The sequence below is a fragment of the Chelonia mydas genome, chromosome 3 (genome assembly GCF_015237465.2).
Source record: "Chelonia mydas isolate rCheMyd1 chromosome 3, rCheMyd1.pri.v2, whole genome shotgun sequence".
Classification (NCBI taxonomy): Eukaryota; Metazoa; Chordata; order Testudines; family Cheloniidae; genus Chelonia; species Chelonia mydas.
The window spans coordinates 9,175,538-9,188,839 of NC_057851.1; the positions used below are offsets into that span (position 1 = coordinate 9,175,538).

Genomic DNA, 13,302 nt, shown 5'->3' on the forward strand with positions numbered 1-13,302 from the left:
GCTCATACATTAAGATCTAGAGGTCCTGGTTTTGATCCCTGCTGCCGACAACTCCAACCAGGCGTGTCAGAGTTACATATGTAGGATCAGTGGAGAAGCCAGCTGGGCACTTCTGTGCCTGCTGATTCCCTGCCCTCTGCAGGTTCACACTGTGCCCAAAGAGCAGCGTACAGACAGGAGAGCAAAGACATAATCCCTGCTACAGGATGCAGAGGGTAGATGGGGAGGCAGGATGAGGGTGACCAATAGAACAGGGCGCAGTTATTTATGGCTGTTATGTAAATATCTTGCTGGTTCTTGTGGGTGTATTGACTTTAATTGTACAGATAAGAAGGTTAGGCAGAGGAGCTTCCAATTACAGCCGAAAGAGCTGGAAAATGGGGTGTGGGCATGCTTCTCTCCAGCAGCATACAGGGAGGTGGGGTAATTAGACACAACGGCAGCAGCAATGTTAATTATGTGCATTGCAGTAGCACCTGGAGGCATGAAATGAGATGAGATCCCCATCATGCCGGATACTGTGCAGACAATCACTGCTCTGAAGAGCCCAGAATCTAAATTGGAAGACAGACAAAGGGCTGATTATTAGTCCCATTTTGCAAATGAGGAACTGAGAGCAAGTGACTTGGCCAAGCTCACACAAGGAGAGCCAGGGAACTGAACCCAGATCTCCTGGGTTTTAGTGCTTTGCTTTAACCACAAGGTGATTCTTTCCCAGGATCCCTGAGTGCAGCCCTTCTCTTCTTACATGAGTAGCACCTTCCCACTGATGTCAATGAGACTACTCAGGTGAGTAAGTGTAACACACACTCCTCCTGGGTGTGGTATTGTGTCCCATCTAGCGGCACTGAGATCACTTAGGGCACATCTTCACTGGCAACGTTAAAGCGCTGCCGGCTTGTGTAGTCGCAGCAGAGCACTGGGAGAGAGCTCTCCCCGCGCTCTAAAAAACCCACCTCCGTGAGGGGCGTAGCTACCAGCGCTGCTGCACTGTCTACACGGGCGCGTTTTTTCACACCCCTGAGCGCAAAAGTTGCAGCGCTGTAAAGTGCCAGTGTAGACAAGCCCTTAGAGAAGGAGAGAAAATGAGCTGGCTCTACAGCTCTAGCTAGCAGCCAGCTGGCTTTTAGCTCACGCGGTAGAGGCTCATGCACTGAGCTCCAGAGGTCCCCAGTTCAATCCTGCCTGCCGATGACTGAAGTCTGTTGGCCTTACATAAGGGCTGCAGGATAGGTCCCAATGGCTAGATATGGCAAGTTTCACAGTACTCATGATGATAAGGGGGCACCAGTCATAAAGAGATGATCCCTGATTCAAATCATTTACAATCTAAATATAAGACACGTCCACGTGGAAGATGATAAGCATCTGGAGGCAGGACAGTCCCTTTGTTACAGCCTCTTGCGAGGCATTGAGCAGAGGTGGCTGGAAAACAGATTTTCTGTCTGGCAAAAAAAACCCTGAAAATTCAAAAATAAATAAATAATAGGGACAAACAGCTAAAATGTGAATATTGTTCATGAAACAACATTCTGAACGAAAATTCACGTTGGCTCAATCAAGCCTTTTATTTGGATACATTCAAAACGTTTCCTTTTTTTTCCCCAACTTTTTTTAACATAAAATAAAGTCGATTTCTAACCCGCAGGTTGTTTTGATGGGAAACACCCCAACGTTTCATTCTGCAAATGTCGAAGTGGGACACTGAGGCATTTTTGGAACTCCCCCCCCCCCCCCCCCCCCTTTTTTTTTTTTTTCCAAAAAGAAATTTCACAGACACTCATGAAAAAATTTTCAGTTTCGTCAAAGCGGCGTGACCGTTTCCGGCAGCAACCTGTTTGTCTGAAAATTTTCCAGCCAGCTCTGATGTCAACTTCTCAGGTCTTGTTGAAGATGCTCAGAGCGCCGGGTGCTCTGCACCTGGCAGAATCGAGCACTGAAGGGAGCAGTTTTCTATCCCTCCTGAGCCTTAGGTTTGTATTGAACAATATACGGATTCATCTCCTGCCAAAGGAGGGGGAAGCAGTTGCTTTGCTCTCTCTAGGGTGACTTACTTCCTGGGTATGTTTGGGGAGGGTGAGGAGAGCTATTGCTTGCTGCTGTCACCAGCTGATCTGCTGGGAGCCGGGAAGCAATGGCTGGTTGCGCTGCACAATCGGCAGTGAGTTTGCTGTGGGGCTGGCAGAGAGGAGCTCGCAAACGTTGCCATAGAGATTAGAAGAGGGCAGGAGGCTGGCTCCACTCTCCCTGTGACCGTTAACAAGCAGCTTTTCCCCTGCATTCATATGCCAGCCGGTTCTTGGTGGAACCGCATCACAGGTGCGCGGTGGGCAGGGTGCAGATGGTACCGATGCTGGGAACAATGGCTCGCCCTTTTGGCCTGTGGTTTCCAGTCAGGGATGGGATGCTGATACTCTTGGGTTGAATAGTCCCTTACTCCACAAGTGGCCAATCAATGGGGCTGCTCGTGGAGGAAGATTTCCCTCCGCATGAGGAAGGGGTATCAGAATTCGGTGGCTTTGGGTTAGCAATAGGCACACATTTTGGGAATTGTGTTGCACGGATCTATCTCAGTGCACTTATACCCCCAAACATATGCAGCATTGGTGGGACAAAGAGCGGGTGGATAAATAATAGTCCTTGCAGAATGGACGTTAGAGACTGAAAAGACCTATTAGGTCATATGTCCATCCCCAGGGCTCTGTGGAGGATTGCTCTCCCTGCATTACATTAGAGCATGTGAATGTCTGATCTATTACTGTATCATTCGCCATATGTCCCTGCCACACAGATCCATTTCCCTACTGTCCTTCAATAGCCTGGAACAACCTTCAGTCTCAAGAATCAAGAAGGAAAAAAACCGTGTTTAAGACTAGTCTCTCTGTGGGCCTGATCCCAAGTCCGTCAATGTGATTGGGAGTTTTCCCATTGACTTCAGCATGTGTTGGATCGGGGGTAGGTGTGTAGGGAATACGATATAAATACATGCAGCGGTACAGCTTAAAGGACTGATTGGATTGAGTTTCACCTGGCGGCATGACTCATGGGTAGCAAAGCCATGAATGCATTATGCAGGTCACTGTGGAGCAAACCTTTATACTGTAGGACCACTATCCATCATCATGTATTCCTCCGACACGCTCTCAGGCTATGTCTACACTTACGTGAGTATGTAGAGTCCAGACACTGCATGCCCCCCGTAGCATGGGTATAAACAGCAGTGTATATGGTGTGGCACTGCCTAGGTGAGTCCAGACACCCCAGAACCTTAGGGTATGTACCCGGCATGGCTCCCTACACCCCCAAGCAGCGCCTTCTCTGCCTACATTGCTATTTTTAGCAGTATCGTGTCCTGCTGCCTCCCTGCCGCCAGAGCCTTTCCCCGCTGCCTCTCCCCCTCCCACCCCGCCCCCACCAGAGCCTTTCACCGCCATGCATAGTGACACAATGCAGTGTGGACTCAGCCTGCTTTGCACTGCGGCGTGTAGCTACACGTACCCTACACACCACTGCCAGTGTAGACAAGGCTACAGACACACGCTTACGCAGACCGGCTGATTCTGAACCCGTTTCGTTACGGAACAAATACGTTCAAGAAAAAACACTTTGGGACCGTTTTAGAGAATTTTACGTTTTTTACTGGGACCAGTTCTTGAACCTGTACTGGCTTAGTGCCCAGAGGGCATCACCGCTGCAGGTGCAGACAGGCATAGCTCCCCCATGAGTGCAACTGCACAGGGCAGAGAGGGAGGTATACAAGGCCTCACATCTGAGCTAAAATAACTTTGCTGAACCCCAAATATCACGATTTTAAAGTCTGGCTGTTTCCCCAAAAGTCTGTGATCATACTTCTTGCCTCTCGCCCTTTGGCTGTTTAGTCTGTCAGCTCTTCAGCTCAGGACCGTTTCTTAGGATGTGTTTGTACAGCGCCTAGCGCCATGGGGTCCCAACCTGGATTTGAACCTGGAGGTACGATTGTAATACCACTAGTGCCACCACTAATACAATGACACATAAACACATCCGCTGGCTGCTGATGCTAACTGGAACAGCAGTGAAATAGTTAACACTGAGTTATCACCAGCGTTCCCACCATTGTTCCTTCTGCACGGTAATAAAACCTGATCGTGCAGTCCCATGTTCCAGCACCAGCCGTTGGCTGCGTATGGGTTGCTCTGGACTCCTCCCAGCTCATAAACATATTGTCTTTCCTATGGTAGCCCTGGCAGCTGAGGGAGAACATTCCCACCCTAGGCTCGCATTGAATTGCGTCCTTTACATTCCAGGCGCAAGCAAATGAAGTCAATGGAGAGACTCCCACTGATTTCAACAGGTTTTGGATCAGGCCCTCAGTCTGGTTCCCAGACTCTGCGAGGTGAGTAGGAAGAGCTGAGCTTTTTTCACCTCCTGGTACCTGTAATTAGGCGATGCGTCCTGGCCCTTTCCTTTGTTGCTTCTCTCAAATAATGATCAGGAAGATCCAGAGAGGGGAGACGTGGGGACCGGCTGACCGATCGCTCGCTGGTTTGCAGGGGAAATGAAACCAATTCACCAGACTTCAGAAAAAGAGCAAAACTGTGATGAAAAGGGATTCAGGGAAAAGGCAGGGGACCAGCCCTGTCAAACACACCCGGCCAGCAGCACTGCATCCCCCAGTCATCCCTGACGGAGAGAATTCAGTACAACCGACCTAGCATTGCCTTGTGAATTCCTTGTGCGTCTCTTCATCTTTCTTCCGGGGTAAGGCTGTTCACCCAGAGAGGCCCTAAAGATTACAAACTAGGATTTTCCCGAGCATCTCTCTGAGCATACAGTACACCCAGGCTTCCTGAATCAGTGCTGGGCCTGATCCTGAGCAACCGTGGCTCCCCCTGGCCTCACAATCCGCGGGGATCAATGAAAGTTTTGATCCCTACATTTTAAATCTCAGTGGTCAGTATTAGGGCTCAACTGTATAAACACAGAGGTAGGCAGGGTCCCCACAAGCAAAGACGCTATTCACCCCCGCCCCTTGTCAACCTCAAATAATTCCCCACACTTCCCAGGTGTGCACAGCCCGAGTTGTGGGCGGGAGGTGGGGAGGGGAAATCCTGGCCCCACTGAAGTTTTGCTATTGATTTCAATGGAACCTGGATTTCTCCCAAAGCATTTAATTCTGACTTCTTCCTCGGAGCCCAGTTTCCAGCTTTTTGCCTACCGTATGAGCCCATCCGCAGCCAACTGCAACTGGTCCTCACCTCCTGTTATGCACAAACCCAGCCAGGGTCTGACCAGTACCCTTGTGGGAAAGAGAAGCAGAGTTCTGTAACTGCCCTGACTGGACCTAAAGAATTTTCAGAAGCACTCAGGCAACAGAATAAGCAGCCACACAGCCCAGGGAGCCGAGCCCGTTGGGTGCAGATCCCTTCTGAAAACACAGGCACTGCTGGATGCCAGGCACTTTGCGAATCCGGCCCTTGTGTAGCTGCCTAAATAGGAGCTGAGCTCTACTGAAAATTGGGCCCCAGGGTAAGTGCAGAGCACTTGGAAGCCTGGCCCCGAGCTCTTTTGAACATGCTGGTCCCAAGGGCTCGGTTGTGGCCTTGGCCACAGCCTTGCACCATCAGTGGGGACTCCTGGTAGGACTCTCGCCCTACCACCCCAAAGAAGGGAGAGTAATTAGCCATTGGAACCGCTTGCCCAGGGTCGTGGCCCACTGAGGTCGTTACATGGGGATTGGATGGCGTTCTCAGAGATATGCCCCAGCAAGGCAACGCATTTGGGGCAGGAATTACCCAGTGGAATCCTCTAGGAGGTGTGTCTAGGATGATCACAACGGGCCCCTCTGGCCTTGAAATCTAGGAAGCTGTGAATCCATCCCGGAGTGCTTCAATGCAAAGGGGCAGTGTGGACGTGAGCCCTGCTCTACACTGCTCCCCCCCACCCTGCCCGCTTTAGGATGGTTTGTGCCCTGGCAGTGCCAGCAGGGAGGGAGCAGCCCCTGCTCCACAAAGGGCAAGAATGGTGATCCTCGCCTGAGAACACAAATGGGGTGAGGGCAGGCTCCTTGTGCCCAGCTGCACATAGGTCAGACACAGCTTGGTGCCAAAGGTCCCAAGGGCACCTGGGCTTGTGCCCTTCCCTGCCTCTCCGCTGGCTGCTGCCCTTCACTCCAGAACCAGCTGCATTTCACTGGGGCTGTATGAACAGAGGCAACAAAGTGCTTAGGGATCCTTCGGCAAGACAGTTGGCCTGTGTAAATGTAAAGCGTTCTGTCTCCTTCTGGGATGAATGAAAAATACTTCTCTCCCTGGGAGCCATGGGGAGTGAGTTAACTCCTTACATACAGGAGGGAATTTAGCCTGGAGAGGGGTTTTTTGTAGAAGCTCTTTACTCCTTTCAGGGCTTGATCCTGTGAACTTCTGAGCACCCTGCACATCCATTGAAGTTTCCAGGAGTGGAGGCAGCTCATGGCAGCTCCCCGCCGCTTGCAATATTGGGCTCCAAGTTCCTTTTAAAACAGACCAGGTACAGGGGGGTCAGTATCCATTGTCTGCCATAGCTATTGTTCCAGACTCTCTGTCTCATCCAGTTCCATGCCTTCTGATGTGAGCCATACAAACACACAGCTGATTCATTTCTTTACCAGGCGTTCACCAAAATTGTCAATCGATCCACGATTGTTTAAAGATGAATTGACAGCTAACTGCCCCTGAAAGATTCCAGGTCTGGAATGCATCCAATGAAGTGAGCAGTAACTCACGAAAGCTTATGCTCAAATAAATTGGTTAGTCTCTAAGGTGCCACAAGTCCTCCTTTTCTTTTTGCAGGTCTGCTAATACCAAAGGGTCAGGCTCCTCTTTCCTAGACTCAGTTTCTCTGCTATGTTTGAAAAACTCGGGTGGCTGAGAGTTGATTATGAGCAGAACGCAGCTACGAAATGGGTTTATAATGACCACAGGACAAGAGGTAATATTTAAATGTGCATTAGCAGGCAGCCCTGCTTTCGCAGAGAGATGAGAAATGTTAACTCTTCGAACACCATCCAACACCACATTTTAAAACTATGGTACTTAAAGAAACAAATCACTGGACTGTACTTACAGCAGAATCTCCCTAACTTCTATTGACGACTGGGAGCTCCACTGAACTTTGTAAATTAGCAACTCCATGAGCAAACAAAGCAAAGATAACCCATCACCAGGTGGACCAGGGTTTATTTACTGGAAAGGAGCAGTTTAGTTGTATTCATGTTAATAATGTTGTAATCGCAGTAAATATACTGTTGTATATTTCATAAGGGCAGGGAAGTCTTAATAATAAGAGTGCTTGCTGCTCTGGAATCTTTACTGAGAAGTAGTTAGAGATCCCCTTAGTAATTTACGTGTGTATCAATTATACGGTGCGTGGATTGGCGGTGTTCTGCTGTGCTATGATTCAAGAAACCCAAAGCTTGTGGAAAATGCTTTGCAGGAGTTCTGGATTTTTTCCCACTGTTAGAACAGACTGTATGGGCCATATCCTCAGCTGGTGTAAATCAGTAGAGTTCTGGTGGAGCTGATTTGCTCCAGCTGAGGTTCTAACACCGTGTCTGACTCAAAGACGGAATGACAATAACTAACCCTGAAAACACCATCCCCCAGGGCAGCCCATCCTGCCTACACCTAGCACCCCAACATTCACTTGCACAGGGTCGGGCTGTGAGCCACAGATGATTTTCCCTTACATGGCCCAGACTCTGCTCAGTTCCACCGGTGTCTGTCTAGGGATTTTTCTATTGACTTTGGCCAAGTTCCCCCCCCCCCCACACACACATCCCGTTTACAGCCATGTAACTGAGAAGGGAATCCGTTCCTGTACAGGCTAGCTGGGAGTCTAACTGAATGTCCTTGATGAGGGTTGGCGGGGGGGGGGGGGGGGAGTGGGGGATGCAGCAGCCACTTTGGGCCAAATTCTGCTCAGATCTAAACCCTGCCACAAGCTCATTCAAATCAACAGCACTGCCCAGGGTGTAGTCCCTGAATGGATTTTGGCAAGCCATAAAAAGTGTGCATTCCCGGGGACATAAGATGTAGGGTGACCAGATGTCCCGATTTTATAGGGACAGTCCCGATATTTGGGGCTTTTTCTTATATAGGCTCCTATTACCCCCCACCCCCGTCCCGATTTTTCACATTTGCTGTCTGGTCACCCTAGTAAGGTGCCCCGCTGGAGCACATGAGCACACCTGATAATGCCCTTTCCTGGACTATGCTGGGGTTAGTATGGACAGCTCCCAGCAAGGGGATCTCCACTCGACCTCCACCCAGTTCCCGGGCTCGGTACCACTGTCTTACCCTTGCCCATATTACCAGGGACAAAAAAGACCCATGAGGCCATCTCATCAAGCCTCCTGCTAGTGCCTCTTTTATTGATGCTTCGCTCCATCGTCTGGGTGACACTACGGTTTACTACGGCCCACGTTAGGAAGCAAATAAAGGAATCGAACTTACCGGGGGCTGAGTGACAATTACTATGCCAGAGACATGCTGTCTTGCTCTGTCACTCCTTCTGCCTCTGGTTTGCAACTTGGGGTTTGCAAAGCTCAGTCAGTGGACCCATCAGGTTTCTGTCTCGCTCTTGTCTCTGTCTTGCTGCTGAAATTTCTGTGTGTGTGTGTGTGTGTGTGTGTGTGTTTTAAGGGATTTTTTTGTCGGTGGTTGCGTCAGGCCTGTTGCCTGGATACAGGCGAGCTATTCCAGTTGGAGCTTTTCAGTCCAGATTTTCTGTCACCCTCCCATTCACACCACTGAGCCCTGGACCCTACCTCCCACCAAGTAATAACCCTGAAGAGAGCTGAAAGGGAGCAGGAGCTGGGCTGGGTCCTAAACACCCCCAGGTTCAGCTCGCTGGGGTAAGGAGCAAAGGAGGGCTGGGTGCATGAGAAGTGAAGTCAGTGCAGCTGACAAAGCATCTGGGTTGATGGCACTTACCCTTGTCGTCGGGGATGGCAGGCCAAGATGTCTGAGATGTAATAAACCAGATGCCTGAGATGTAATTAAAAACAACAGGAGGCCGGAGTATTTCAGAATGTGGCAACGGCTCTTGTATGAAGACTCCCTGGCATGAAGCAATTCGGGAGCCACCCCAGGGTATTCTTATTTAGGACAATTACCAGCTGTGGTTTGAAGAGCACAGCTTTTGCTTATTGGTTCCCCGATTATGCTGCTTGCACGGGGACCACAGAGCAGTCATGGGGGGCCTATGGGAGGAGCTTTGAAAGCCCTTTGTTCCGATCCAGATCCTGAGAGCTACTGAGCACCTCCTGAGTGGGGCTGAGCTCTCAACGACTAGGTAGGGAGGTAGAGAGGTATGTGGGTGAAAACATGTTTCTGTTATCAGACTTATGACACCATCTGGCCCTGTCTACACTAGCCAATGAAACAGTGTTATGTGCTTTTCTAACAACAACCCCCCTTTGTGTTTAAACATTTCTTATTGGAAAGGTGCTAAGATTGTTTCAAATCTCAGGGCTGGTCTACAATGGAAGCTTACATTGGCACAGCTACATCTCTGCAGCGTGTGAAAAATCCACCCCCCTGGGAGACATCGCTATGCCGATCCCGGTGTAGACAGTGATAGGTTGACGGAAGAACTCTTACCTCTTACCTCTCAGGGAGGGGGATTAACGACGCTGACGGGAGAACCCCGCCCGTCATTGTGGAGCGCGTCTACACTGAAGTGCTACAGAGGTGCAGCCGCAGCCCTGCCACCGCAGTGTTTTACACGTACCCGTAGCCTCAGAGCCTGAAAGAGAACCTGGATGGCCAGAAGCTATCTCAGCCCTGATTCACCAAAGTCCTATGCCTTGGGATGGAGTTAAACACTGGGTTTAGGTGAGTAAAGAGCAGTGGCTGCCAGGTGTCAGGCTGACTTTAATCCCTTTCTAGCAATGTTAAAGTTTAACCCTTTGGAGGCTGAGGCTCTGTATTTACCTACACTTGTAAAGCACTTTTCGCCTTTGTATCTAAGTGCTGTGTTTGTCTTTAAAACACACTGTGGCATGCAGTGTTGTGGTAGCCATGTTGGTCCCAGGATATTAGAGAGACAAGGCGGGTGAGGTCAAATCTTCTATTGGAACAACTTCTGTTGGGGAGAGAGACCAGCTTTCGCGTGTGAGCGCTGTGTAAGCTCAAAAGTTTGTTTATCTCGCCAATAAAAGATATTCCCTCCCCCGCCTTGTCTCTTTAAAACACATTGAGCATTCAGCTTTTGTTTGTCTGGCAGTTTGGAAGTTGCTAGTGCTCTGAAGGGTTAAACCCTTTCATTCCCCTTCCCCACTTTCACATACTGCTCTTAAGCTTTTGTGAGAGAAATGCATGACCTCCCCCTTTGTATAGGTCAGGGGGGAAAATGTCTCCCGCTCTAGGTTTCTTTGCCTTCCCCTCTCTGCTGCACACCAGGGCCATTCACATGGCATACATACAGCAGCGAGAACTCATCTCCTCCTTCTCCCACAGGACAGCCCCCTATTTAAGAGGAGAATCTCCTGTAGCTGTTAGCAGAGTGGGGCTTATGACACACTGCTGAGCAGTGCTGATACCAATCAAGAAAAAGCTGTGGCATGTAACACACCAGCCAGTTCTTTACAATCAATGGATTACGACTGGGATTTTTAAAGGAACTGAAGGGAGCAGGGAGCCTCCTTTGAAAATCACAGTTTAAGGATGGGATTGTCAAAAAGCAGCTAGGCAATTTACAGAGTGTCTCTTTGTTCTGTATTTGTACAGCGCCTTGCACAAGCGGGTCCTGCTTCATGACTGGGGCACTCCCACGATAATAATAAATAACAATAATGGTCATAATAGACTAATCGTACACCATAAATGTCCAAGGCATAGATGAAGCTAACAGCTGGCAAACAGCCCACGGGGCAGAAATATTTTCACATAAAGTGACTGTCAGTCCAGATAACAAACACATTTGAAAAAAATCAAAGTTTATTTGTGGATAATTCGCAAATAAGTGGGGGTGGGAGAGCAAAACTTGTCAACTTAATTATTTGCTGCAAGCAGTTTGCCCTGCTCTACCGCTTGAGAAATTCTGATTCCATCTAGCAGAGGGCAGGGTTGCAAATTCACCAACCCGCCCAGTCCAGTCCAGTGTTAAAAATGGCTCCTCCCCAAGGGGTATGTCTGATTTGAGTTTAATGTTCTAGTGATTTAAGACTTCACTCAGGTTTATGAGGTCACCAGACCCCCCTGAAATGAAGGGCAGCCATGCTTCTACGTATAGTCGGGTGCCAAGAGGGAGGGATTAGATTATCATGTATATTAACTAATGCAAAAAAAATCACATAATTTGGATGTAGCTTTGAAAACATTCAGTGTGGATGCATAAAAAGTATATGATCTGGAGTTTGTGTTTGAAAATAAACCTGCATGTTTCTCCCATATCTTTCCCACCCCACCGCTCAGTAATCACACCACTTATTTGACCCAATCTGCTTGCCTGTCCAGCACCGTATTAGATTTCTTGGTCTCTGGCTCCTGTGCATTACCAATGGTGGGAGTCATCTTCCAGCAATGTCCCTGTCAATGCATCATTGCCTAGTACTTATCAAGGGCTTTCTCAAGCAACACACTGAAAACTTGGTTGCTAGGTCCATCGTACTGGACTGGCTTATTGTGGGTTTGCCAATCCACGTGAAGTGAACTGGAGTTGTGCAGAGTTGCTGTCTGCCGTTTCTCAGACCAGGTGCTCTGGATCGATTGGTTGCGTGGAACCCAGGTTGGCTGCACATAGGGTGCCAGCAGGTGTATGCCATCTGCACTGTGAAGGTGGAGATTTTCAGAGCTGTGTAGGAGATTTAAAGGCACAGCTCTAGGCACCTGTGAAAATCTCAGTCTTAAATTACTGGGGCGAAATTTCTTGAGAGGAAGAGCAGGGCTTTTTTGTTGTTCTTCATCAGGAGGGTGTTTTGGTGACTGCTGTGGAGAGGAAGGATGGTTCAGTGGTTTGAGTGCTGGCCTAGGACTCCTGAGACGCGGTTTCACTGCCCTGCTTGGCTGCAGGTTCCCCATTTGACAAGGCAAAGTCTCTCTGTTTGCCACCTATAAAACAGAGAGAGCCGCGCTTCCCTCCCTCACCAGCGCGGTGTAAGGTTAAATGCACCAGGTACTCTGGTAAGGGAGCTGTCGACAGTGTGCCCTTGTTGCCAAGAAGGCCAATGGCATTTTGGGATATATACGTAGGGGCATTGCCAGCAGATCGAGGGACGTGATCGTTCCCCTCTATTCGACATTGGTGAGGCCTCATCTGGAGTACTGTGTCCAGTTTTGGGCCCCACACTACAAGAAGGATGTGGAAAAATTGGAAAGTGTCCAGCGGACGGCAACAAAAAAGATTAGGGGACCGGAACACATGACTTATGAGGAGAGGCTGAGGGAACTGGGATTGTTTAGTCTACAGAAGAGAAGAGTGAGGGGAGATTTGATCGCTGCTTTCAACTACCTGAAAGGGGGTTCCAAAGAGGATGGCTCTAGACTGTTCTCAGTGGTAGCAGATGACAGAACGAGGAGTAATGGTCTCAAGTTACAGTGGGGGAGGTTTAGGTTGGATATTAGGAAAAACTTTTTCACTAGGAGGGTGGTGAAACACTGGAATGCGTTACCTAGGGAGGTGGTGGAATCTCCTTCCTTAGATATTTTTAAGGTCAGGCTTGACAAAGCCCTGGCTGGGATGATTTAATTGGGGATTGGTGCTGCTTTGAGCAGGGGATTGGACTAGATGACCTCCTGAGGTCCCTTCCAACCCTGATATTCTATGATTCTATGATTCTATGACCTCCATTTTTTATTAACATCTTAATTCTTCCTGCCTGAGGATCTCAAAACACTTTGCAAACATAAATGAATTTAGTCTCCCAACATTGCTGTGAGATAGTTAACACCTCCGCTTGACAGACGGGGAAACTGAGGCACAGAGGGATTAAGTGATTGACCCAGCATCACACAGCAAGTAAGTATCTGAACCAAGATTAGATCCCAGGGGTGAAATCCTGCTCCACTGGCAAAATTCCTATTGACTTCCATGGGGCTGGGATTTCAACCCAGGTCTTCTAATGCCATTATGCTCTTTGTTAATACGGCCGTTATTATTGTATGTTGTTGTGTAGAGAGCATTGTAAGTGTCCCGGGTGTTTTACAGAGGCATAAAATATGAAGGGACGTGATGCCCACCCGAAAGTCTAACTTGGGCAGATCTGATACATGGGGTGAAGGTTCAAAGGTGGGCGCTTGCAAGCATGCCTGCTAGCAGCAGATTCTTGCTGGCAGGCTTCAG

At 49.0% G+C, this 13,302-nt stretch overlaps 2 protein-coding genes across 3 annotated transcripts in view; one reads left to right on the forward strand and one right to left on the reverse strand.

Moving 5' to 3' along the window:
* Nucleotides 1–8,955, reverse strand: part of FAM167A (family with sequence similarity 167 member A) — a 33,732-nt gene extending 24,777 nt beyond the window's left edge. Inside the window, exon 1 of the mRNA XM_037893861.2 lies at nucleotides 8,472–8,955. The gene's annotated coding sequence lies outside the window, so the exon portion shown is untranslated. The remainder of the gene's footprint in view (nucleotides 1–8,471) is intronic.
* BLK (BLK proto-oncogene, Src family tyrosine kinase) overlaps nucleotides 1–13,302 on the forward strand; it is a 150,753-nt gene that overhangs the window by 46,992 nt on the left and 90,459 nt on the right. The window lies entirely within an intron of this gene.